This window comes from Hoplias malabaricus, unplaced genomic scaffold (genome assembly GCF_029633855.1).
Source record: "Hoplias malabaricus isolate fHopMal1 unplaced genomic scaffold, fHopMal1.hap1 scaffold_54, whole genome shotgun sequence".
Classification (NCBI taxonomy): domain Eukaryota; kingdom Metazoa; phylum Chordata; class Actinopteri; order Characiformes; family Erythrinidae; genus Hoplias; species Hoplias malabaricus.
The window spans coordinates 103748-127842 of NW_027101162.1; the positions used below are offsets into that span (position 1 = coordinate 103748).

A 24095-nucleotide genomic window follows, 5' to 3' on the forward strand; every position below is an offset into this window, starting at 1 on the left:
GAGGACGCTTTACATTCCTTTAACCTACACAGCGTGTGGGTGGGGGGCTTCCAGAGTCTTGTAGTGGACTTGGTGTGCAAGAAAGCACACGCTTCCCTGAGCGGGAATCGAACCCGGGCAGCGGCGGTGAGAGCGCCGAATCCTAGCCACTAGACCACCAGGGACACCGTTTTCAGCCACGTCTGAAAAGAAGGAGATAGGATTAAGTTCAGGGGCTAGGGCTAGGCTTTTGCCAGATGTACTCGTTCTACAATCATAGGAGAGCATCCGAGTCTGTCCTAAATGCACTTGTCAGTTTTCAGTCCAACTCTTTAGGCTAGCACCTTTGATAGCTCAGTTGGTAGTGCAGAGGACTGTAGTTGTTAATAAGGCGATCCTTAGGTCGCGGGTTCAAATCCGGCTCGAAGAAGACTTTTCTTTTCCCTCGCGCCACTGCGGGATATCATGGCCAGGTGCCTGCCTGCAGATGCGCTGGCATGCCAGAGTGCAATCTGCTGAAGGCAGTGACGGATCATTTACACTGTTCCATTCAAATTTCTCAAACATCATCTTGCCTCCCTAAAAGACTTGCAGATTTGAAAGCATAAAGCCACGCTGGTGTGGGTGTGTGGAGGTGGTGAATGAGGCAGCAACGTGTCGTTTAGAAGTTTGGCAAAAAAGGAAGTAGCAGAAGGAGGACGCTTTACATTCCTTTAACCTACACAGCGTGTGGGTGGGGGGCTTCCAGAGTCTTGTAGTGGACTTGGTGTGCAAGAAAGCACACGCTTCCCTGAGCGGGAATCGAACCCGGGCCGCGGCGGTGAGAGCGCCGAATCCTAGCCACTAGACCACCAGGGACACCGTTTTCAGCCACGTCTGAAAGGAAGGAGATAGGATTAAGTTCAGGGGCTAGGGCTAGGCTTTTGCCAGATGTACTCATTCTACAATCATAGGAGAGCATCCGAGTCTGTCCTAAATGCACTTGTCAGTTTTCAGTCCAACTCTTTAGGCTAGCACCTTTGATAGCTCAGTTGGTAGAGCAGAGGACTGTAGTTGTTAATAAGGCGATCCTTAGGTCGCGGGTTCAAATCCGGCTCGAAGAAGACTTTTCTTTCCCCTCGCGCCACTGCGGGATATCATGGCCAGGTGCCTGCCTGCAGATGCGCTGGCATGCCAGAGTGCAATCTGCTGAAGGCAGTGACGGATCATTTACACTGTTCCATTCAAATTTCTCAAACATCATCTTGCCTCCCTAAAAGACTTGCAGATTTGAAAGCATAAAGCCACGCTGGTGTGGGTGTGTGGAGGTGGTGAATGAGGCAGCAACGTGTCGTTTAGAAGTTTGGCAAAAAAGGAAGTAGCAGAAGGAGGACGCTTTACATTCCTTTAACCTACACAGCGTGTGGGTGGGGGGCTTCCAGAGTCTTGTAGTGGACTTGGTGTGCAAGAAAGCACACGCTTCCCTTAGCGGGAATCGAACCCGGGCCGCGGCGGTGAGAGCGCCGAATCCTAGCCACTAGACCACCAGGGACACCGTTTTCAGCCACGTCTGAAAGGAAGGAGATAGGATTAAGTTCAGGGGCTAGGGCTAGGCTTTTGCCAGATGTACTCGTTCTACAATCATAGGAGAGCATCCGAGTCTGTCCTAAATGCACTTGTCAGTTTTCAGTCCAACTCTTTAGGCTAGCACCTTTGATAGCTCAGTTGGTAGTGCAGAGGACTGTAGTTGTTAATAAGGCGATCCTTAGGTCGCGGGTTCAAATCCGGCTCGAAGAAGACTTTTCTTTTCCCTCGCGCCACTGCGGGATATCATGGCCAGGTGCCTGCCTGCAGATGCGCTGGCATGCCAGAGTGCAATCTGCTGAAGGCAGTGACGGATCATTTACACTGTTCCATTCAAATTTCTCAAACATCATCTTGCCTCCCTAAAAGACTTGCAGATTTGAAAGCATAAAGCCACGCTGGTGTGGGTGTGTGGAGGTGGTGAATGAGGCAGCAACGTGTCGTTTAGAAGTTTGGCAAAAAAGGAAGTAGCAGAAGGAGGACGCTTTACATTCCTTTAACCTACACAGCGTGTGGGTGGGGGGCTTCCAGAGTCTTGTAGTGGACTTGGTGTGCAAGAAAGCACACGCTTCCCTGAGCGGGAATCGAACCCGGGCCGCGGCGGTGAGAGCGCCGAATCCTAGCCACTAGACCACCAGGGACACCGTTTTCAGCCACGTCTGAAAGGAAGGAGATAGGATTAAGTTCAGGGGCTAGGGCTAGGCTTTTGCCAGATGTACTCGTTCTACAATCATAGGAGAGCATCCGAGTCTGTCCTAAATGCACTTGTCAGTTTTCAGTCCAACTCTTTAGGCTAGCACCTTTGATAGCTCAGTTGGTAGAGCAGAGGACTGTAGTTGTTGATAAGGCGATCCTTAGGTCGCGGGTTCAAATCCGGCTCGAAGAAGACTTCTCTTTTCCCTCGCGCCACTGCGGGATATCATGGCCAGGTGCCTGCCTGCAGATGCGCTGGCATGCCAGAGTGCAATCTGCTGAAGGCAGTGACGGATCATTTACACTGTTCCATTCAAATTTCTCAAACATCATCTTGCCTCCCTAAAAGACTTGCAGATTTGAAAGCATAAAGCCACGCTGGTGTGGGTGTGTGGAGGTGGTGAATGAGGCAGCAACGTGTCGTTTAGAAGTTTGGCAAAAAAGGAAGTAGCAGAAGGAGGACGCTTTACATACCTTTAACCTACACAGCGTGTGGGTGGGGGGCTTCCAGAGTCTTGTAGTGGACTTGGTGTGCAAGAAAGCACACGCTTCCCTGACCGGGAATCGAACCCGGGCCGCGGCGGTGAGAGCGCCGAATCCTAGCCACTAGACCACCAGGGACACCGTTTTCAGCCACGTCTGAAAGGAAGGAGATAGGATTAAGTTCAGGGGCTAGGGCTAGGCTTTTGCCAGATGTACTCGTTCTACAATCATAGGAGAGCATCCGAGTCTGTCCTAAATGCACTTGTCAGTTTTCAGTCCAACTCTTTAGGCTAGCACCTTTGATAGCTCAGTTGGTAGTGCAGAGGACTGTAGTTGTTAATAAGGCGATCCTTAGGTCACGGGTTCAAATCCGGCTCGAAGAAGACTTTTCTTTTCCCTCGCGCCACTGCGGGATATCATGGCCAGGTGCCTGCCTGCAGATGCGCTGGCATGCCAGAGTGCAATCTGCTGAAGGCAGTGACGGATCATTTACACTGTTCCATTCAAATTTCTCAAACATCATCTTGCCTCCCTAAAAGACTTGCAGATTTGAAAGCATAAAGCCACGCTGGTGTGGGTGTGTGGAGGTGGTGAATGAGGCAGCAACGTGTCGTTTAGAAGTTTGGCAAAAAAGGAAGTAGCAGAAGGAGGACGCTTTACATTCCTTTAACCTACACAGCGTGTGGGTGGGGGGCTTCCAGAGTCTTGTAGTGGACTTGGTGTGCAAGAAAGCACACGCTTCCCTGAGCGGGAATCGAACCCGGGCCGCGGCGGTGAGAGCGCCGAATCCTAGCCACTAGACCACCAGGGACACCGTTTTCAGCCACGTCTGAAAGGAAGGAGATAGGATTAAGTTCAGGGGCTAGGGCTAGGCTTTTGCCAGATGTACTCGTTCTACAATCATAGGAGAGCATCCGAGTCTGTCCTAAATGCACTTGTCAGTTTTCAGTCCAACTCTTTAGGCTAGCACCTTTGATAGCTCAGTTGGTAGTGCAGAGGACTGTAGTTGTTAATAAGGCGATCCTTAGGTCGCAAGTTCAAATCCGGCTCGAAGAAGACTTTTCTTTTCCCTCGCGCCACTGCGGGATATCATGGCCAGGTGCCTGCCTGCAGATGCGCTGGCATGCCAGAGTGCAATCTGCTGAAGGCAGTGACGGATCATTTACACTGTTCCATTCAAATTTCTCAAACATCATCTTGCCTCCCTAAAAGACTTGCAGATTTGAAAGCATAAAGCCACGCTGGTGTGGGTGTGTGGAGGTGGTGAATGAGGCAGCAACGTGTCGTTTAGAAGTTTGGCAAAAAAGGAAGTAGCAGAAGGAGGACGCTTTACATTCCTTTAACCTACACAGCGTGTGGGTGGGGGGCTTCCAGAGTCTTGTAGTGGACTTGGTGTGCAAGAAAGCACACGCTTCCCTGAGCGGGAATCGAACCCGGGCCGCGGCGGTGAGAGCGCCGAATCCTAGCCACTAGACCACCAGGGACACCGTTTTCAGCCACGTCTGAAAGGAAGGAGATAGGATTAAGTTCAGGGGCTAGGGCTAGGCTTTTGCCAGATGTACTCGTTCTACAATCATAGGAGAGCATCCGAGTCTGTCCTAAATGCACTTGTCAGTTTTCAGTCCAACTCTTTAGGCTAGCACCTTTGATAGCTCAGTTGGTAGAGCAGAGGAGTGTAGTTGTTAATAAGGCGATCCTTAGGTCGCGGGTTCAAATCCGGCTCGAAGAAGACTTTTCTTTTCCCTCGCGCCACTGCGGGATATCATGGCCAGGTGCCTGCCTGCAGATGCGCTGGCATGCCAGAGTGCAATCTGCTGAAGGCAGTGACGGATCATTTACACTGTTCCATTCAAATTTCTCAAACATCATCTTGCCTCCCTAAAAGACTTGCAGATTTGAAAGCATAAAGCCACGCTGGTGTGGGTGTGTGGAGGTGGTGAATGAGGCAGCAACGTGTCGTTTAGAAGTTTGGCAAAAAAGGAAGTAGCAGAAGGAGGACGCTTTACATTCCTTTAACCTACACAGCGTGTGGGTGGGGGGCTTCCAGAGTCTTGTAGTGGACTTGGTGTGCAAGAAAGCACACGCTTCCCTGAGCGGGAATCGAACCCGGGCCGCGGCGGTGAGAGCGCCGAATCCTAGCCACTAGACCACCAGGGACACCGTTTTCAGCCACGTCTGAAAGGAAGGAGATAGGATTAAGTTCAGGGGCTAGGGCTAGGCTTTTGCCAGATGTACTCGTTCTACAATCATAGGAGAGCATCCGAGTCTGTCCTAAATGCACTTGTCAGTTTTCAGTCCAACTCTTTAGGCTAGCACCTTTGATAGCTCAGTTGGTAGTGCAGAGGACTGTAGTTGTTAATAAGGCGATCCTTAGGTCGCGGGTTCAAATCCGGCTCGAAGAAGACTTTTCTTTTCCCTCGCGCCACTGCGGGATATCATGGCCAGGTGCCTGCCTGCAGATGCGCTGGCATGCCAGAGTGCAATCTGCTGAAGGCAGTGACGGATCATTTACACTGTTCCATTCAAATTTCTCAAACATTATCTTGCCTCCCTAAAAGACTTGCAGATTTGAAAGCATAAAGCCACGCTGGTGTGGGTGTGTGGAGGTGGTGAATGAGGCAGCAACGTGTCGTTTAGAAGTTTGGCAAAAAAGGAAGTAGCAGAAGGAGGACGCTTTACATTCCTTTAACCTACACAGCATGTGGGTGGGGGGCTTCCAGAGTCTTGTAGTGGACTTGGTGTGCAAGAAAGCACACGCTTCCCTGACCGGGAATCGAACCAGGGCCGCGGCGGTGAGAGCGCCGAATCCTAGCCACTAGACCACCAGGGACACCGTTTTCAGCCACGTCTGAAAGGAAGGAGATAGGATTAAGTTCAGGGGCTAGGGCTAGGCTTTTGCCAGATGTACTCGTTCTACAATCATAGGAGAGCATCCGAGTCTGTCCTAAATGCACTTGTCAGTTTTCAGTCCAACTCTTTAGGCTAGCACCTTTGATAGCTCAGTTGGTAGAGCTGAGGACTGTAGTTGTTAATAAAGCGATCCTTAGGTCGCGGGTTCAAATCCGGCTAGAAGAAGACTTCTCTTTTCCCTCGCGCCACTGCCGGATATCATGGCCAGGTGCCTGCCTGCAGATGCGCTGGCATGCCAGAGTGCAATATGCTGAAGGCAGTGACGGATCATTTACACTGTTCCATTCAAATTTCTCAAACTTTATCTTGCCTCCCTAAAAGACTTGCAGACTTGAAAGCATAAAGCCACGCTGGTGTGGGTGTGTGGAGGTGGTGAATGAGGCAGCAACGTGTCGTTTAGAAGTTTGGCAAAAAAGGAAGTAGCAGAAGGAGGACGCTTTACATTCCTTTAACCTACACAACATGTGGGTGGGGGGCTTCCAGAGTCTTGTAGTGGACTTGGTGTGCAAGAAAGCATACGCTTCCCTGACCGGGAATCGAACCCGGGCCGCGGCAGTGAGAGCGCCGAATCCTAGCCACTAGACCACCAGGGACACCGTTTTCAGCCACGTCTGAAAGGAAGGAGATAGGATTAAGTTCAGGGGCTAGGGCTAGGCTTTTGCCAGATGTACTCGTTCTACAATCATAGGAGAGCATCCGAGTCTGTCCTAAATGCACTTGTCAGTTTTCAGTCCAACTCTTTAGGCTAGCACCTTTGATAGCTCAGTTGGTAGAGCAGAGGACTGTAGTTGTTAATAAGGCGATCCTTAGGTCGCGGGTTCAAATCCGGCTCGAAGAAGACTTCTCTTTTCCCTCGCGCCACTGCCGGATATCATGGCCAGGTGCCTGCCTGCAGATGCGCTGGCATGCCAGAGTGCAATATGCTGAAGGCAGTGACGGATCATTTACACTGTTCCATTCAAATTTCTCAAACTTTATCTTGCCTCCCTAAAAGACTTGCAGACTTGAAAGCATAAAGCCACGCTGGTGTGGGTGTGTGGAGGTGGTGAATGAGGCAGCAACGTGTCGTTTAGAAGTTTGGCAAAAAAGGAAGTAGCAGAAGGAGGACGCTTTACATTCCTTTAACCTACACAACATGTGGGTGGGGGGCTTCCAGAGTCTTGTAGTGGACTTGGTGTGCAAGAAAGCACACGCTTCCCTGAGCGGGAATCGAACCCGGGCCGCGGCGGTGAGAGCGCCGAATCCTAGCCACTAGACCACCAGGGACACCGTTTTCAGCCACGTCTGAAAGGAAGGAGATAGGATTAAGTTCAGGGGCTAGGGCTAGGCTTTTGCCAGATGTACTCGTTCTACAATCATAGGAGAGCATCCGAGTCTGTCCTAAATGCACTTGTCAGTTTTCAGTCCAACTCTTTAGGCTAGCACCTTTGATAGCTCAGTTGGTAGAGCAGAGGACTGTAGTTGTTAATAAGGCGATCCTTAGGTCGCGGGTTCAAATCCGGCTCGAAGAAGACTTCTCTTTTCCCTCGCGCCACTGCCGGATATCATGGCCAGGTGCCTGCCTGCAGATGCGCTGGCATGCCAGAGTGCAATCTGCTGAAGGCAGTGACGGATCATTTACACTGTTCCATTCAAATTTCTCAAACATCATCTTGCCTCCCTAAAAGACTTGCAGATTTGAAAGCATAAAGCCACGCTGGTGTGGGTGTGTGGAGGTGGTGAATGAGGCAGCAACGTGTCGTTTAGAAGTTTGGCAAAAAAGGAAGTAGCAGAAGGAGGACGCTTTACATTCCTTTAACCTACACAGCGTGTGGGTGGGGGGCTTCCAGAGTCTTGTAGTGGACTTGGTGTGCAAGAAAGCACACGCTTCCCTTAGCGGGAATCGAACCCGGGCCGCGGCGGTGAGAGCGCCGAATCCTAGCCACTAGACCACCAGGGACACCGTTTTCAGCCACGTCTGAAAGGAAGGAGATAGGATTAAGTTCAGGGGCTAGGGCTAGGCTTTTGCCAGATGTACTCGTTCTACAATCATAGGAGAGCATCCGAGTCTGTCCTAAATGCACTTGTCAGTTTTCAGTCCAACTCTTTAGGCTAGCACCTTTGATAGCTCAGTTGGTAGTGCAGAGGACTGTAGTTGTTAATAAGGCGATCCTTAGGTCGCGGGTTCAAATCCGGCTCGAAGAAGACTTTTCTTTTCCCTCGCGCCACTGCGGGATATCATGGCCAGGTGCCTGCCTGCAGATGCGCTGGCATGCCAGAGTGCAATCTGCTGAAGGCAGTGACGGATCATTTACACTGTTCCATTCAAATTTCTCAAACATCATCTTGCCTCCCTAAAAGACTTGCAGATTTGAAAGCATAAAGCCACGCTGGTGTGGGTGTGTGGAGGTGGTGAATGAGGCAGCAACGTGTCGTTTAGAAGTTTGGCAAAAAAGGAAGTAGCAGAAGGAGGACGCTTTACATTCCTTTAACCTACACAGCGTGTGGGTGGGGGGCTTCCAGAGTCTTGTAGTGGACTTGGTGTGCAAGAAAGCACACGCTTCCCTGAGCGGGAATCGAACCCGGGCCGCGGCGGTGAGAGCGCCGAATCCTAGCCACTAGACCACCAGGGACACCGTTTTCAGCCACGTCTGAAAGGAAGGAGATAGGATTAAGTTCAGGGGCTAGGGCTAGGCTTTTGCCAGATGTACTCGTTCTACAATCATAGGAGAGCATCCGAGTCTGTCCTAAATGCACTTGTCAGTTTTCAGTCCAACTCTTTAGGCTAGCACCTTTGATAGCTCAGTTGGTAGAGCAGAGGACTGTAGTTGTTGATAAGGCGATCCTTAGGTCGCGGGTTCAAATCCGGCTCGAAGAAGACTTCTCTTTTCCCTCGCGCCACTGCGGGATATCATGGCCAGGTGCCTGCCTGCAGATGCGCTGGCATGCCAGAGTGCAATCTGCTGAAGGCAGTGACGGATCATTTACACTGTTCCATTCAAATTTCTCAAACATCATCTTGCCTCCCTAAAAGACTTGCAGATTTGAAAGCATAAAGCCACGCTGGTGTGGGTGTGTGGAGGTGGTGAATGAGGCAGCAACGTGTCGTTTAGAAGTTTGGCAAAAAAGGAAGTAGCAGAAGGAGGACGCTTTACATACCTTTAACCTACACAGCGTGTGGGTGGGGGGCTTCCAGAGTCTTGTAGTGGACTTGGTGTGCAAGAAAGCACACGCTTCCCTGACCGGGAATCGAACCCGGGCCGCGGCGGTGAGAGCGCCGAATCCTAGCCACTAGACCACCAGGGACACCGTTTTCAGCCACGTCTGAAAGGAAGGAGATAGGATTAAGTTCAGGGGCTAGGGCTAGGCTTTTGCCAGATGTACTCGTTCTACAATCATAGGAGAGCATCCGAGTCTGTCCTAAATGCACTTGTCAGTTTTCAGTCCAACTCTTTAGGCTAGCACCTTTGATAGCTCAGTTGGTAGTGCAGAGGACTGTAGTTGTTAATAAGGCGATCCTTAGGTCACGGGTTCAAATCCGGCTCGAAGAAGACTTTTCTTTTCCCTCGCGCCACTGCGGGATATCATGGCCAGGTGCCTGCCTGCAGATGCGCTGGCATGCCAGAGTGCAATCTGCTGAAGGCAGTGACGGATCATTTACACTGTTCCATTCAAATTTCTCAAACATCATCTTGCCTCCCTAAAAGACTTGCAGATTTGAAAGCATAAAGCCACGCTGGTGTGGGTGTGTGGAGGTGGTGAATGAGGCAGCAACGTGTCGTTTAGAAGTTTGGCAAAAAAGGAAGTAGCAGAAGGAGGACGCTTTACATTCCTTTAACCTACACAGCGTGTGGGTGGGGGGCTTCCAGAGTCTTGTAGTGGACTTGGTGTGCAAGAAAGCACACGCTTCCCTGAGCGGGAATCGAACCCGGGCCGCGGCGGTGAGAGCGCCGAATCCTAGCCACTAGACCACCAGGGACACCGTTTTCAGCCACGTCTGAAAGGAAGGAGATAGGATTAAGTTCAGGGGCTAGGGCTAGGCTTTTGCCAGATGTACTCGTTCTACAATCATAGGAGAGCATCCGAGTCTGTCCTAAATGCACTTGTCAGTTTTCAGTCCAACTCTTTAGGCTAGCACCTTTGATAGCTCAGTTGGTAGTGCAGAGGACTGTAGTTGTTAATAAGGCGATCCTTAGGTCGCAAGTTCAAATCCGGCTCGAAGAAGACTTTTCTTTTCCCTCGCGCCACTGCGGGATATCATGGCCAGGTGCCTGCCTGCAGATGCGCTGGCATGCCAGAGTGCAATCTGCTGAAGGCAGTGACGGATCATTTACACTGTTCCATTCAAATTTCTCAAACATCATCTTGCCTCCCTAAAAGACTTGCAGATTTGAAAGCATAAAGCCACGCTGGTGTGGGTGTGTGGAGGTGGTGAATGAGGCAGCAACGTGTCGTTTAGAAGTTTGGCAAAAAAGGAAGTAGCAGAAGGAGGACGCTTTACATTCCTTTAACCTACACAGCGTGTGGGTGGGGGGCTTCCAGAGTCTTGTAGTGGACTTGGTGTGCAAGAAAGCACACGCTTCCCTGAGCGGGAATCGAACCCGGGCCGCGGCGGTGAGAGCGCCGAATCCTAGCCACTAGACCACCAGGGACACCGTTTTCAGCCACGTCTGAAAGGAAGGAGATAGGATTAAGTTCAGGGGCTAGGGCTAGGCTTTTGCCAGATGTACTCGTTCTACAATCATAGGAGAGCATCCGAGTCTGTCCTAAATGCACTTGTCAGTTTTCAGTCCAACTCTTTAGGCTAGCACCTTTGATAGCTCAGTTGGTAGAGCAGAGGAGTGTAGTTGTTAATAAGGCGATCCTTAGGTCGCGGGTTCAAATCCGGCTCGAAGAAGACTTTTCTTTTCCCTCGCGCCACTGCGGGATATCATGGCCAGGTGCCTGCCTGCAGATGCGCTGGCATGCCAGAGTGCAATCTGCTGAAGGCAGTGACGGATCATTTACACTGTTCCATTCAAATTTCTCAAACATTATCTTGCCTCCCTAAAAGACTTGCAGATTTGAAAGCATAAAGCCACGCTGGTGTGGGTGTGTGGAGGTGGTGAATGAGGCAGCAACGTGTCGTTTAGAAGTTTGGCAAAAAAGGAAGTAGCAGAAGGAGGACGCTTTACATTCCTTTAACCTACACAGCATGTGGGTGGGGGGCTTCCAGAGTCTTGTAGTGGACTTGGTGTGCAAGAAAGCACACGCTTCCCTGACCGGGAATCGAACCAGGGCCGCGGCGGTGAGAGCGCCGAATCCTAGCCACTAGACCACCAGGGACACCGTTTTCAGCCACGTCTGAAAGGAAGGAGATAGGATTAAGTTCAGGGGCTAGGGCTAGGCTTTTGCCAGATGTACTCGTTCTACAATCATAGGAGAGCATCCGAGTCTGTCCTAAATGCACTTGTCAGTTTTCAGTCCAACTCTTTAGGCTAGCACCTTTGATAGCTCAGTTGGTAGAGCTGAGGACTGTAGTTGTTAATAAAGCGATCCTTAGGTCGCGGGTTCAAATCCGGCTAGAAGAAGACTTCTCTTTTCCCTCGCGCCACTGCCGGATATCATGGCCAGGTGCCTGCCTGCAGATGCGCTGGCATGCCAGAGTGCAATATGCTGAAGGCAGTGACGGATCATTTACACTGTTCCATTCAAATTTCTCAAACTTTATCTTGCCTCCCTAAAAGACTTGCAGACTTGAAAGCATAAAGCCACGCTGGTGTGGGTGTGTGGAGGTGGTGAATGAGGCAGCAACGTGTCGTTTAGAAGTTTGGCAAAAAAGGAAGTAGCAGAAGGAGGACGCTTTACATTCCTTTAACCTACACAACATGTGGGTGGGGGGCTTCCAGAGTCTTGTAGTGGACTTGGTGTGCAAGAAAGCATACGCTTCCCTGACCGGGAATCGAACCCGGGCCGCGGCAGTGAGAGCGCCGAATCCTAGCCACTAGACCACCAGGGACACCGTTTTCAGCCACGTCTGAAAGGAAGGAGATAGGATTAAGTTCAGGGGCTAGGGCTAGGCTTTTGCCAGATGTACTCGTTCTACAATCATAGGAGAGCATCCGAGTCTGTCCTAAATGCACTTGTCAGTTTTCAGTCCAACTCTTTAGGCTAGCACCTTTGATAGCTCAGTTGGTAGAGCAGAGGACTGTAGTTGTTAATAAGGCGATCCTTAGGTCGCGGGTTCAAATCCGGCTCGAAGAAGACTTCTCTTTTCCCTCGCGCCACTGCCGGATATCATGGCCAGGTGCCTGCCTGCAGATGCGCTGGCATGCCAGAGTGCAATATGCTGAAGGCAGTGACGGATCATTTACACTGTTCCATTCAAATTTCTCAAACTTTATCTTGCCTCCCTAAAAGACTTGCAGACTTGAAAGCATAAAGCCACGCTGGTGTGGGTGTGTGGAGGTGGTGAATGAGGCAGCAACGTGTCGTTTAGAAGTTTGGCAAAAAAGGAAGTAGCAGAAGGAGGACGCTTTACATTCCTTTAACCTACACAACATGTGGGTGGGGGGCTTCCAGAGTCTTGTAGTGGACTTGGTGTGCAAGAAAGCACACGCTTCCCTGAGCGGGAATCGAACCCGGGCCGCGGCGGTGAGAGCGCCGAATCCTAGCCACTAGACCACCAGGGACACCGTTTTCAGCCACGTCTGAAAGGAAGGAGATAGGATTAAGTTCAGGGGCTAGGGCTAGGCTTTTGCCAGATGTACTCGTTCTACAATCATAGGAGAGCATCCGAGTCTGTCCTAAATGCACTTGTCAGTTTTCAGTCCAACTCTTTAGGCTAGCACCTTTGATAGCTCAGTTGGTAGAGCAGAGGACTGTAGTTGTTAATAAGGCGATCCTTAGGTCGCGGGTTCAAATCCGGCTCGAAGAAGACTTCTCTTTTCCCTCGCGCCACTGCCGGATATCATGGCCAGGTGCCTGCCTGCAGATGCGCTGGCATGCCAGAGTGCAATATGCTGAAGGCAGTGACGGATCATTTACACTGTTCCATTCAAATTTCTCAAACTTTATCTTGCCTCCCTAAAAGACTTGCAGACTTGAAAGCATAAAGCCACGCTGGTGTGGGTGTGTGGAGGTGGTGAATGAGGCAGCAACGTGTCGTTTAGAAGTTTGGCAAAAAAGGAAGTAGCAGAAGGAGGACGCTTTACATTCCTTTAACCTACACAGCATGTGGGTGGGGGGCTTCCAGAGTCTTGTAGTGGACTTGGTGTGCAAGAAAGCACACGCTTCCCTGAGCGGGAATCGAACCCGGGCCGCGGCAGTGAGAGCGCCGAATCCTAGCCACTAGACCACCAGGGACACCGTTTTCAGCCCCGTCTGAAAGGAAGGAGATAGGATTAAGTTCAGGGGCTAGGGCTAGGCTTTTGCCAGATGTACTCGTTCTACAATCATAGGAGAGCATCCGAGTCTGTCCTAAATGCACTTGTCAGTTTTCAGTCCAACTCTTTAGGCTAGCACCTTTGATAGCTCAGTTGGTAGAGCAGAGGACTGTAGTTGTTAATAAGGCGATCCTTAGGTCGCGGGTTCAAATCCGGCTCGAAGAAGACTTCTCTTTTCCCTCGCGCCACTGCCGGATATCATGGCCAGGTGCCTGCCTGCAGATGCGCTGGCATGCCAGAGTGCAATATGCTGAAGGCAGTGACGGATCATTTACACTGTTCCATTCAAATTTCTCAAACTTTATCTTGCCTCCCTAAAAGACTTGCAGACTTGAAAGCATAAAGCCACGCTGGTGTGGGTGTGTGGAGGTGGTGAATGAGGCAGCAACGTGTCGTTTAGAAGTTTGGCAAAAAAGGAAGTAGCAGAAGGAGGACGCTTTACATTCCTTTAACCTACACAACATGTGGGTGGGGGGCTTCCAGAGTCTTGTAGTGGACTTGGTGTGCAAGAAAGCACACGCTTCCCTGACCGGGAATCGAACCCGGGCCGCGGCGGTGAGAGCGCCGAATCCTAGCCACTAGACCACCAGGGACACCATTTTCAGCCACGTCTGAAAGGAACTAGATAGGATTAAGTTCAGGGGCTAGGGCTAGGCTTTTGCCAGATGTACTCGTTCTACAATCATAGGAGAGCATCCGAGTCTGTCCTAAATGCACTTGTCAGTTTTCAGTCCAACTCTTTAGGCTAGCACCTTTGATAGCTCAGTTGGTAGAGCAGAGGACTGTAGTTGTTAATAAGGCGATCCTTAGGTCGCGGGTTCAAATCCGGCTCGAAGAAGACTTCTCTTTTCCCTCGCGCCACTGCCGGATATCATGGCCAGGTGCCTGCCTGCAGATGTGCTGGCATGCCAGAGTGCAATATGCTGAAGGCAGTGACGGATCATTTACACTGTTCCATTCAAATTTCTCAAACTTTATCTTGCCTCCCTAAAAGACTTGCAGACTTGAAAGCATAAAGCCACGCTGGTGTGGGTGTGTGGAGGTGGTGAATGAGGCAGCAACGTGTCGTTTAGAAGTTTGGCAAAAAAGGAAGTAGCAGAAGGAGGACGCTTTACATTCCTTTAACCTACACAGCATGTGGGTGGGGGGCTTCCAGAGTCTTGTAGTGGACTTGGTGTGCAAGAAAGCACACGCTTCCCTGACCGGGAATCGAACCCGGGCCGCGGCAGTGAGAGCGCCGAATCCTAGCCACTAGACCACCAGGGACACCGTTTTCAGCCCCGTCTGAAAGGAAGGAGATAGGATTAAGTTCAGGGGCTAGGGCTAGGCTTTTGCCAGATGTACTCGTTCTACAATCATAGGAGAGCATCCGAGTCTGTCCTAAATGCACTTGTCAGTTTTCAGTCCAACTCTTTAGGCTAGCACCTTTGATAGCTCAGTTGGTAGAGCAGAGGACTGTAGTTGTTAATAAGGCGATCCTTAGGTCGCGGGTTCAAATCCGGCTCGAAGAAGACTTTTCTTTTCCCTCGCGCCACTGCGGGATATCATGGCCAGGTGCCTGCCTGCAGATGCGCTGGCATGCCAGAGTGCAATCTGCTGAAGGCAGTGACGGATCATTTACACTGTTCCATTCAAATTTCTCAAACTTTATCTTGCCTCCCTAAAAGACTTGCAGACTTGAAAGCATAAAGCCACGCTGGTGTGGGTGTGTGGAGGTGGTGAATGAGGCAGCAACGTGTCGTTTAGAAGTTTGGCAAAAAAGGAAGTAGCAGAAGGAGGACGCTTTACATTCCTTTAACCTACACAGCATGTGCGTGGGGGGCTTCCAGAGTCTTGTAGTGGACTTGGTGTGCAAGAAAGCACACGCTTCCTTGACCGGGAATCGAACCCGGGCCGCGACGGTAAGCGCCGAATCCTAGCCACTAGACCACCAGGGACACCGTTTTCAGCCCCGTCTGAAAGGAAGGAGATAGGATTAAGTTCAGGGGCTAGGGCTAGGCTTTTGCCAGATGTACTCGTTCTACAATCATAGGAGAGCATCCGAGTCTGTCCTAAATGCACTTGTCAGTTTTCAGTCCAACTCTTTAGGCTAGCACCTTTGATAGCTCGGTTGGTAGAGCTGAGGACTGTAGTTGTTAATAAAGCGATCCTTAGGTCGCGGGTTCAAATCCGGCTAGAAGAAGACTTCTCTTTTCCCTCGCGCCACTGCCGGATATCATGGCCAGGTGCCTGCCTGCAGATGCGCTGGCATGCCAGAGTGCAATATGCTGAAGGCAGTGACGGATCATTTACACTGTTCCATTCAAATTTCTCAAACTTTATCTTGCCTCCCTAAAAGACTTGCAGACTTGAAAGCATAAAGCCACGCTGGTGTGGGTGTGTGGAGGTGGTGAATGAGGCAGCAACGTGTCGTTTAGAAGTTTGGCAAAAAAGGAAGTAGCAGAAGGAGGACGCTTTACATTCCTTTAACCTACACAACATGTGGGTGGGGGGCTTCCAGAGTCTTGTAGTGGACTTGGTGTGCAAGAAAGCACACGCTTCCCTGACCGGGAATCGAACCCGGGCCGCGGCGGTGAGAGCACCGAATCCTAGCCACTAGACCACCAGGGACACCGTTTTCAGCCACGTCTGAAAGGAAGGAGATAGGATTAAGTTCAGGGGCTAGGGCTAGGCTTTTGCCAGATGTACTCGTTCTACAATCATAGGAGAGCATCTGAGTCTGTCCTAAATGCACTTGTCAGTTTTCAGTCCAACTCTTTAGGCTAGCACCTTTGATAGCTCAGTTGGTAGAGCAGAGGACTGTAGTTGTTAATAAGGTGATCCTTAGGTCGCGGGTTCAAATCTGGCTCGAAGAAGACTTCTCTTTTCCCTCGCGCCACTGCCGGATATCATGGCCAGGTGCCTGCCTGCAGATGCGCTGGCATGCCAGAGTGCAATATGCTGAAGGCAGTGACGGATCATTTACACTGTTCCATTCAAATTTCTCAAACTTTATCTTGCCTCCCTAAAAGACTTGCAGACTTGAAAGCATAAAGCCACGCTGGTGTGGGTGTGTGGAGGTGGTGAATGAGGCAGCAACGTGTCGTTTAGAAGTTTGGCAAAAAAGGAAGTAGCAGAAGGAGGACGCTTTACATTCCTTTAACCTACACAGCATGTGGGTGGGGGGCTTCCAGAGTCTTGTAGTGGACTTGGTGTGCAAGAAAGCACACGCTTCCCTGACCGGGAATCGAACCCGGGCCGCGGCAGTGAGAGCGCCGAATCCTAGCCACTAGACCACCAGGGACACCGTTTTCAGCCCCGTCTGAAAGGAAGGAGATAGGATTAAGTTCAGGGGCTAGGGCTAGGCTTTTGCCAGATGTACTCGTTCTACAATCATAGGAGAGCATCCGAGTCTGTCCTAAATGCACTTGTCAGTTTTCAGTCCAACTCTTTAGGCTAGCACCTTTGATAGCTCAGTTGGTAGAGCAGAGGACTGTAGTTGTTAATAAGGCGATCCTTAGGTCGCGGGTTCAAATCCGGCTCGAAGAAGACTTTTCTTTTCCCTCGCGCCACTGCGGGATATCATGGCCAGGTGCCTGCCTGCAGATGCGCTGGCATGCCAGAGTGCAATCTGCTGAAGGCAGTGACGGATCATTTACACTGTTCCATTCAAATTTCTCAAACTTTATCTTGCCTCCCTAAAAGACTTGCAGACTTGAAAGCATAAAGCCACGCTGGTGTGGGTGTGTGGAGGTGGTGAATGAGGCAGCAACGTGTCGTTTAGAAGTTTGGCAAAAAAGGAAGTAGCAGAAGGAGGACGCTTTACATTCCTTTAACCTACACAGCATGTGCGTGGGGGGCTTCCAGAGTCTTGTAGTGGACTTGGTGTGCAAGAAAGCACACGCTTCCTTGACCGGGAATCGAACCCGGGCCGCGGCAGTGAGAGCGCCGAATCCTAGCCACTAGACCACCAGGGACACCGTTTTCAGCCACGTCTGAAAGGAAGGAGATAGGATTAAGTTCAGGGGCTAGGGCTAGGCTTTTGCCAGACGTACTCGTTCTACAATCATAGGAGAGCATCCGAGTCTGTCCTAAATGCACTTGTCAGTTTTCAGTCCAACTCTTTAGGCTAGCACCTTTGATAGCTCAGTTGGTAGAGCTGAGGACTGTAGTTGTTAATAAGGCGATCCTTAGGTCGAGGGTTCAAATCCGGCTAGAAGAAGACTTTTCTTTTCCCTCGCGCCACTGCGGGATATCATGGCCAGGTGCCTGCCTGCAGATGCGCTGGCATGCCAGAGTGCAATCTGCTGAAGGCAGTGACGGATCATTTACACTGTTCCATTCAAATTTCTCAAACTTTATCTTGCCTCCCTAAAAGACTTGCAGACTTGAAAGCATAAAGCCACGCTGGTGTGGGTGTGTGGAGGTGGTGAATGAGGCAGCAACGTGTCGTTTAGAAGTTTGGCAAAAAAGGAAGTAGCAGAAGGAGGACGCTTTACATTCCTTTAACCTACACAGCATGTGCGTGGGGGGCTTCCAGAGTCTTGTAGTGGACTTGGTGTGCAAGAAAGCACACGCTTCCCTGACCGGGAATCGAACCCGGGCCGCGGCGGTGAGAGCACCGAATCCTAGCCACTAGACCACCAGGGACACCGTTTTCAGCCACGTCTGAAAGGAAGGAGATAGGATTAAGTTCAGGGGCTAGGGCTAGGCTTTTGCCAGACGTACTCGTTCTACAATCATAGGAGAGCATCCGAGTCTGTCCTAAATGCACTTGTCAGTTTTCATTCCAACTCTTTAAGCTAGCACCTTTGATAGCTCAGTTGGTAGAGCAGAGGACTGTAGTTGTTAATAAGGCGATCCTTAGGTCGCGGGTTCAAATCCGGCTCGAAGAAGACTTTTCTTTTCCCTCGCGCCACTGCGGGATATCATGGCCAGGTGCCTGCCTGCAGATGCGCTGGCATGCCAGAGTGCAATCTGCTGAAGGCAGTGACGGATCATTTACACTGTTCCATTCAAATTTCTCAAACTTTATCTTGCCTCCCTAAAAGACTTGCAGACTTGAAAGCATAAAGCCACGCTGGTGTGGGTGTGTGGAGGTGGTGAATGAGGCAGCAATGTGTCGTTTAGAAGTTTGGCAAAAAAGGAAGTAGCAGAAGGAGGACGCTTTACATTCCTTTAACCTACACAGCATGTGGGTGGGGGGCTTCCAGAGTCTTGTAGTGGACTTGGTGTGCAAGAAAGCACACGCTTCCCTGACCGGGAATCGAACCCGGGCCGCGGCGGTGAGAGCGCCGAATCCTAGCCACTAGACCACCAGGGACACCGTTTTCAGCCACGTCTGAAAGGAAGGAGATAGGATTAAGTTCAGGGGCTAGGGCTTGGCTTTTGCCAGACGTACTCGTTCTACAATCATAGGAGAGCATCCGAGTCTGTCCTAAATGCACTTGTCAGTTTTCAGTCCAACTCTTTAGGCTAGCACCTTTGATAGCTCAGTTGGTAGAGCTGAGGACTGTAGTTGTTAATAAGGCGATCCTTAGGTTGAGGGTTCAAATCCGGCTAGAAGAAGACTTTTCTTTTCCCTCGCGCCACTGCGGGATATCATGGCCAGGTGCCTGCCTGCAGATGCGCTGGCATGCCAGGGTGCAATCTGCTGAAGGCAGTGACGGATCATTTACACTGTTCCATTCAAATTTCTCAAACTTTATCTTGCCTCCCTAAAAGACTTGCAGACTTGAAAGCATAAAGCCACGCTGGTGTGGGTGTGTGGAGGTGGTGAATGAGGCAGCAACGTGTCGTTTAGAAGTTTGGCAAAAAAGGAAGTAGCAGAAGGAGGACGCTTTACATTCCTTTAACCTACACAGCATGTGCGTGGGGGGCTTCCAGAGTCTTGTAGTGGACTTGGTGTGCAAGAAAGCACACGCTTCCCTGACCGGGAATCGAACCCGGGCCGCGGCGGTGAGAGCACCGAATCCTAGCCACTAGACCACCAGGGACACCGTTTTCAGCCACGTCTGAAAGGAAGGAGATAGGATTAAGTTCAGGGGCTAGGGCTAGGCTTTTGCCAGACGTACTCGTTCTACAATCATAGGAGAGCATCCGAGTCTGTCCTAAATGCACTTGTCAGTTTTCATTCCAACTCTTTAAGCTAGCACCTTTGATAGCTCAGTTGGTAGAGCAGAGGACTGTAGTTGTTAATAAGGCGATCCTTAGGTCGCGGGTTCAAATCCGGCTCGAAGAAGACTTTTCTTTTCCCTCGCGCCACTGCGGGATATCATGGCCAGGTGCCTGCCTGCAGATGCGCTGGCATGCCAGAGTGCAATCTGCTGAAGGCAGTGACGGATCATTTACACTGTTCCATTCAAATTTCTCAAACTTTATCTTGCCTCCCTAAAAGACTTGCAGACTTGAAAGCATAAAGCCACGCTGGTGTGGGTGTGTGGAGGTGGTGAATGAGGCAGCAATGTGTCGTTTAGAAGTTTGGCAAAAAAGGAAGTAGCAGAAGGAGGACGCTTTACATTCCTTTAACCTACACAGCATGTGGGTGGGGGGCTTCCAGAGTCTTGTAGTGGACTTGGTGTGCAAGAAAGCACACGCTTCCCTGACCGGGAATCGAACCCGGGCCGCGGCGGTGAGAGCGCCGAATCCTAGCCACTAGACCACCAGGGACACCGTTTTCAGCCACGTCTGAAAGGAAGGAGATAGGATTAAGTTCAGGGGCTAGGGCTTGGCTTTTGCCAGACGTACTCGTTCTACAATCATAGGAGAGCATCCGAGTCTGTCCTAAATGCACTTGTCAGTTTTCAGTCCAACTCTTTAGGCTAGCACCTTTGATAGCTCAGTTGGTAGAGCTGAGGACTGTAGTTGTTAATAAGGCGATCCTTAGGTCGAGGGTTCAAATCCGGCTAGAAGAAGACTTTTCTTTTCCCTCGCGCCACTGCGGGATATCATGGCCAGGTGCCTGCCTGCAGATGCGCTGGCATGCCAGGGTGCAATCTGCTGAAGGCAGTGACGGATCATTTACACTGTTCCATTCAAATTTCTCAAACTTTATCTTGCCTCCCTAAAAGACTTGCAGACTTGAAAGCATAAAGCCACGCTGGTGTGGGTGTGTGGAGGTGGTGAATGAGGCAGCAACGTGTCGTTTAGAAGTTTGGCAAAAAAGGAAGTAGCAGAAGGAGGACGCTTTACATTCCTTTAACCTACACAGCATGTGCGTGGGGGGCTTCCAGAGTCTTGTAGTGGACTTGGTGTGCAAGAAAGCACACGCTTCCCTGACCGGGAATCGAACCCGGGCCGCGGCGGTGAGAGCGCCGAATCCTAGCCACTAGACCACCAGGGACACCGTTTTCAGCCACGTCTGAAAGGAAGGAGATAGGATTAAGTTCAGGGGCTAGGGCTAGGCTTTTGCCAGACGTACTCGTTCTACAATCATAGGAGAGCATCCGAGTCTGTCCTAAATGCACTTGTCAGTTTTCAGTCCAACTCTTTAGGCTAGCACCTTTGATAGCTCAGTTGGTAGAGCTGAGGACTGTAGTTGTTAATAAGGCGATCCTTAGGTCGAGGGTTCAAATCCGGCTAGAAGAAGACTTTTCTTTTCCCTCGCGCCACTGCGGGATATCATGGCCAGGTGCCTGCCTGCAGATGCGCTGGCATGCCAGAGTGCAATCTGCTGAAGGCAGTGACGGATCATTTACACTGTTCCATTCAAATTTCTCAAACTTTATCTTGCCTCCCTAAAAGACTTGCAGACTTGAAAGCATAAAGCCACGCTGGTGTGGGTGTGTGGAGGTGGTGAATGAGGCAGCAACGTGTCGTTTAGAAGTTTGGCAAAAAAGGAAGTAGCAGAAGGAGGACGCTTTACATTCCTTTAACCTACACAGCATGTGCGTGGGGGGCTTCCAGAGTCTTGTAGTGGACTTGGTGTGCAAGAAAGCACACGCTTCCCTGACCGGGAATCGAACCCGGGCCGCGGCGGTGAGTGCGCCGAATCCTAGCCACTAGACCACCAGGGACACCGTTTTCAGCCACCTCTGAAAGGAAGGAGATAGGATTAAGTTCAGGGGCTAGGGCTAGGCTTTTGCCAGATGTACTCGTTCTACAATCATAGGAGAGCATCCGAGTCTGTCCTAAATGCACTTGTCAGTTTTCAGTCCAACTCTTTAGGCTAGCACCTTTGATAGCTCAGTTGGTAGAGCAGAGGACTGTAGTTGTTAATAAGGCGATCCTTAGGTCGAGGGTTCAAATCCGGCTAGAAGAAGACTTTTCTTTTCCCTCGCGCCACTGCGGGATATCATGGCCAGGTGCCTGCCTGCAGATGCGCTGGCATGCCAGAGTGCAATCTGCTGAAGGCAGTGACGGATCATTTACACTGTTCCATTCAAATTTCTCAAACTTTATCTTGCCTCCCTAAAAGACTTGCAGACATGAAAGCATAAAGCCACGCTGGTGTGGGTGTGTGGAGGTGGTGAATGAGGCAGCAACGTGTCGTTTAGAAGTTTGGCAAAAAAGGAAGTAGCAGAAGGAGGACGCTTTACATTCCTTTAACCTACACAGCATGTGGGTGGGGGGCTTCCAGAGTCTTGTAGTGGACTTGGTGTGCAAGAAAGCACACGCTTCCCTGACCGGGAATCGAACCCGGGCCACGGCGGTGAGAGCGCCGAATCCTAGCCACTAGACCACCAGGGACACCGTTTTCAGCCACGTCTGAAAGGAAGGAGATAGGATTAAGTTCAGGGGCTAGGACTAGGCTTTTGCCAGATGTACTCATTCTACAATCATAGGAGAGCATCCGAGTCTGTCCTAAATGCACTTGTCAGTTTTCAGTCCAACTCTTTAGGCTAGCACCTTTGATAGCTCAGTTGGTAGAGCAGAGGACTGTAGTTGTTAATAAGGCGATCCTTAGGTCGCGGGTTCAAATCCGGCTCGAAGAAGACTTTTCTTTTCCCTCGCGCCACTGCGGGATATCATGGCCAGGTGCCTGCCTGCAGATGCGCTGGCATGCCAGAGTGCAATCTGCTGAAGGCAGTGACGGATCATTTACATTGTTCCATTCAAATTTCTCAAACTTTACCTTGCCTCCCTAAAAGACTTGCAGACATGAAAGCATAAAGCCACGCTGGTGTGGGTGTGTGGAGGTGGTGAATGAGGCAGCAACGTGTCGTTTAGAAGTTTGGCAAAAAAGGAAGTAGCAGAAGGAGGACGCTTTACATTCCTTTAACCTACACAGCATGTGGGTGGGGGGCTTCCAGAGTCTTGTAGTGGACTTGGTGTGCAAGAAAGCACACGCTTCCCTGACCGGGAATCGAACCCGGGCCGCGGCGGTGAGAGCGCCGAATGCTAGCCACTAGACCACCAGGGACACCGTTTTCAGCCACGTCTGAAAGGAAGGAGATAGGATTAAGTTCAGGGGCTAGGGCTAGGCTTTTGCCAGATGTACTCGTTCTACAATCATAGGAGAGCATCCGAGTCTGTCCTAAATGCACTTGTCAGTTTTCAGTCCAATTCTTTAGGCTAGCACCTTTGATAGCTCAGTTGGTAGAGCTGAGGAGTGTAGTTGTTAATAAGGCGATCCTTAGGTTGCGGGTTCAAATCCGGCTAGAAGAAGACTTCTCTTTTCCCTCGCGCCACTGCCGGATATCATGGCCAGGTGCCTGCCTGCAGATGCGCTGGCATGCCAGAGTGCAATATGCTGAAGGCAGTGACGGATCATTTACACTGTTCCATTCAAATTTCTCAAACTTTATCTTGCCTCCCTAAAAGACTTGCAGACATGAAAGCATAAAGCCACGCTGGTGTGGGTGTGTGGAGGTGGTGAATGAGGCAGCAACGTGTCGTTTAGAAGTTTGGCAAAAAAGGAAGTAGCAGAAGGAGGACGCTTTACATTCCTTTAACCTACACAGCATGTGGGTGGGGGGCTTCCAGAGTCTTGTAGTGGACTTGGTGTGCAAGAAAGCACACGCTTCCCTGACTGGGAATCGAACCCGGGCCGCGGCAGTGAGAGCGCCGAATCCTAGCCACTAGACCACCAGGGACACCGTTTTCAGCCACGTCTGAAAGGAAGGAGATAGGATTAAGTTCAGGGGCTAGGGCTAGGCTTTTGCCAGATGTACTCGTTCTACAATCATAGGAGAGCATCCGAGTCTGTCCTAAATGCACTTGTCAGTTTTCAGTCCAACTCTTTAGGCTAGCACCTTTGATAGCTCAGTTGGTAGAGCAGAGGACTGTAGTTGTTAATAAGGCGATCCTTAGGTCGCGGGTTCAAATCCGGCTCGAAGAAGACTTTTCTTTTCCCTCGCGCCACTGCGGGATATCATGGCCAGGTGCCTGCCTGCAGATGCGCTGGCATGCCAGAGTGCAATCTGCTGAAGGCAGTGACGGATCATTTACACTGTTCCATTCAAATTTCTCAAACATTATCTTGCCTCCCTAAAAGACTTGCAGATTTGAAAGCATAAAGCCACGCTGGTGTGGGTGTGTGGAGGTGGTGAATGAGGCAGCAACGTGTCGTTTAGAAGTTTGGCAAAAAAGGAAGTAGCAGAAGGAGGACGCTTTACATTCCTTTAACCTACACAGCATGTGGGTGGGGGGCTTCCAGAGTCTTGTAGTGGACTTGGTGTGCAAGAAAGCACACGCTTCCCTGACCGGGAATCGAACCCGGGCCGCGGCGGTGAGAGCGCCGAATCCTAGCCACTAGACCACCAGGGACACCGTTTTCAGCCACGTCTGAAAGGAAGGAGATAGGATTAAGTTCAGGGGCTAGGGCTAGGCTTTTGCCAGATGTACTCGTTCTACAATCATAGGAGAGCATCCGAGTCTGTCCTAAATGCACTTGTCAGTTTTCAGTCCAACTCTTTAGGCTAGCACCTTTGATAGCTCAGTTGGTAGAGCTGAGGACTGTAGTTGTTAATAAAGCGATCCTTAGGTCGCGGGTTCAAATCCGGCTAGAAGAAGACTTCTCTTTTCCCTCGCGCCACTGCCGGATATCATGGCCAGGTGCCTGCCTGCAGATGCGCTGGCATGCCAGAGTGCAATATGCTGAAGGCAGTGACGGATCATTTACACTGTTCCATTCAAATTTCTCAA

At 50.7% G+C, this 24095-nt stretch overlaps 11 non-coding genes across 11 annotated transcripts; all 11 read right to left on the reverse strand.

The window, feature by feature from the left end:
* Positions 1-2784: 2784 nt before the first annotated feature.
* On the reverse strand, positions 2785-2856 carry trnae-cuc (transfer RNA glutamic acid (anticodon CUC)). The gene has a single exon. It is a non-coding gene; the product is annotated as a tRNA-Glu (tRNA).
* Positions 2857-8841: 5985 nt separating this feature from the next.
* trnae-cuc (transfer RNA glutamic acid (anticodon CUC)) lies at positions 8842-8913 on the reverse strand. Its single transcript has one exon. It is a non-coding gene; the product is annotated as a tRNA-Glu (tRNA).
* A 4639-nt stretch (positions 8914-13552) lies between these two features.
* Positions 13553-13624, reverse strand: trnae-cuc (transfer RNA glutamic acid (anticodon CUC)). Its single transcript has one exon. It is a non-coding gene; the product is annotated as a tRNA-Glu (tRNA).
* Positions 13625-15569: 1945 nt separating this feature from the next.
* trnae-cuc (transfer RNA glutamic acid (anticodon CUC)) lies at positions 15570-15641 on the reverse strand. The gene has a single exon. It is a non-coding gene; the product is annotated as a tRNA-Glu (tRNA).
* A 1947-nt stretch (positions 15642-17588) lies between these two features.
* On the reverse strand, positions 17589-17660 carry trnae-cuc (transfer RNA glutamic acid (anticodon CUC)). Its single transcript has one exon. It is a non-coding gene; the product is annotated as a tRNA-Glu (tRNA).
* A 601-nt stretch (positions 17661-18261) lies between these two features.
* trnae-cuc (transfer RNA glutamic acid (anticodon CUC)) lies at positions 18262-18333 on the reverse strand. Its single transcript has one exon. It is a non-coding gene; the product is annotated as a tRNA-Glu (tRNA).
* A 601-nt stretch (positions 18334-18934) lies between these two features.
* trnae-cuc (transfer RNA glutamic acid (anticodon CUC)) lies at positions 18935-19006 on the reverse strand. Its single transcript has one exon. It is a non-coding gene; the product is annotated as a tRNA-Glu (tRNA).
* Positions 19007-19607: 601 nt separating this feature from the next.
* On the reverse strand, positions 19608-19679 carry trnae-cuc (transfer RNA glutamic acid (anticodon CUC)). The gene has a single exon. It is a non-coding gene; the product is annotated as a tRNA-Glu (tRNA).
* A 601-nt stretch (positions 19680-20280) lies between these two features.
* trnae-cuc (transfer RNA glutamic acid (anticodon CUC)) lies at positions 20281-20352 on the reverse strand. Its single transcript has one exon. It is a non-coding gene; the product is annotated as a tRNA-Glu (tRNA).
* A 1274-nt stretch (positions 20353-21626) lies between these two features.
* Positions 21627-21698, reverse strand: trnae-cuc (transfer RNA glutamic acid (anticodon CUC)). The gene has a single exon. It is a non-coding gene; the product is annotated as a tRNA-Glu (tRNA).
* Positions 21699-23645: 1947 nt separating this feature from the next.
* Positions 23646-23717, reverse strand: trnae-cuc (transfer RNA glutamic acid (anticodon CUC)). Its single transcript has one exon. It is a non-coding gene; the product is annotated as a tRNA-Glu (tRNA).
* Positions 23718-24095: the final 378 nt, after the last annotated feature.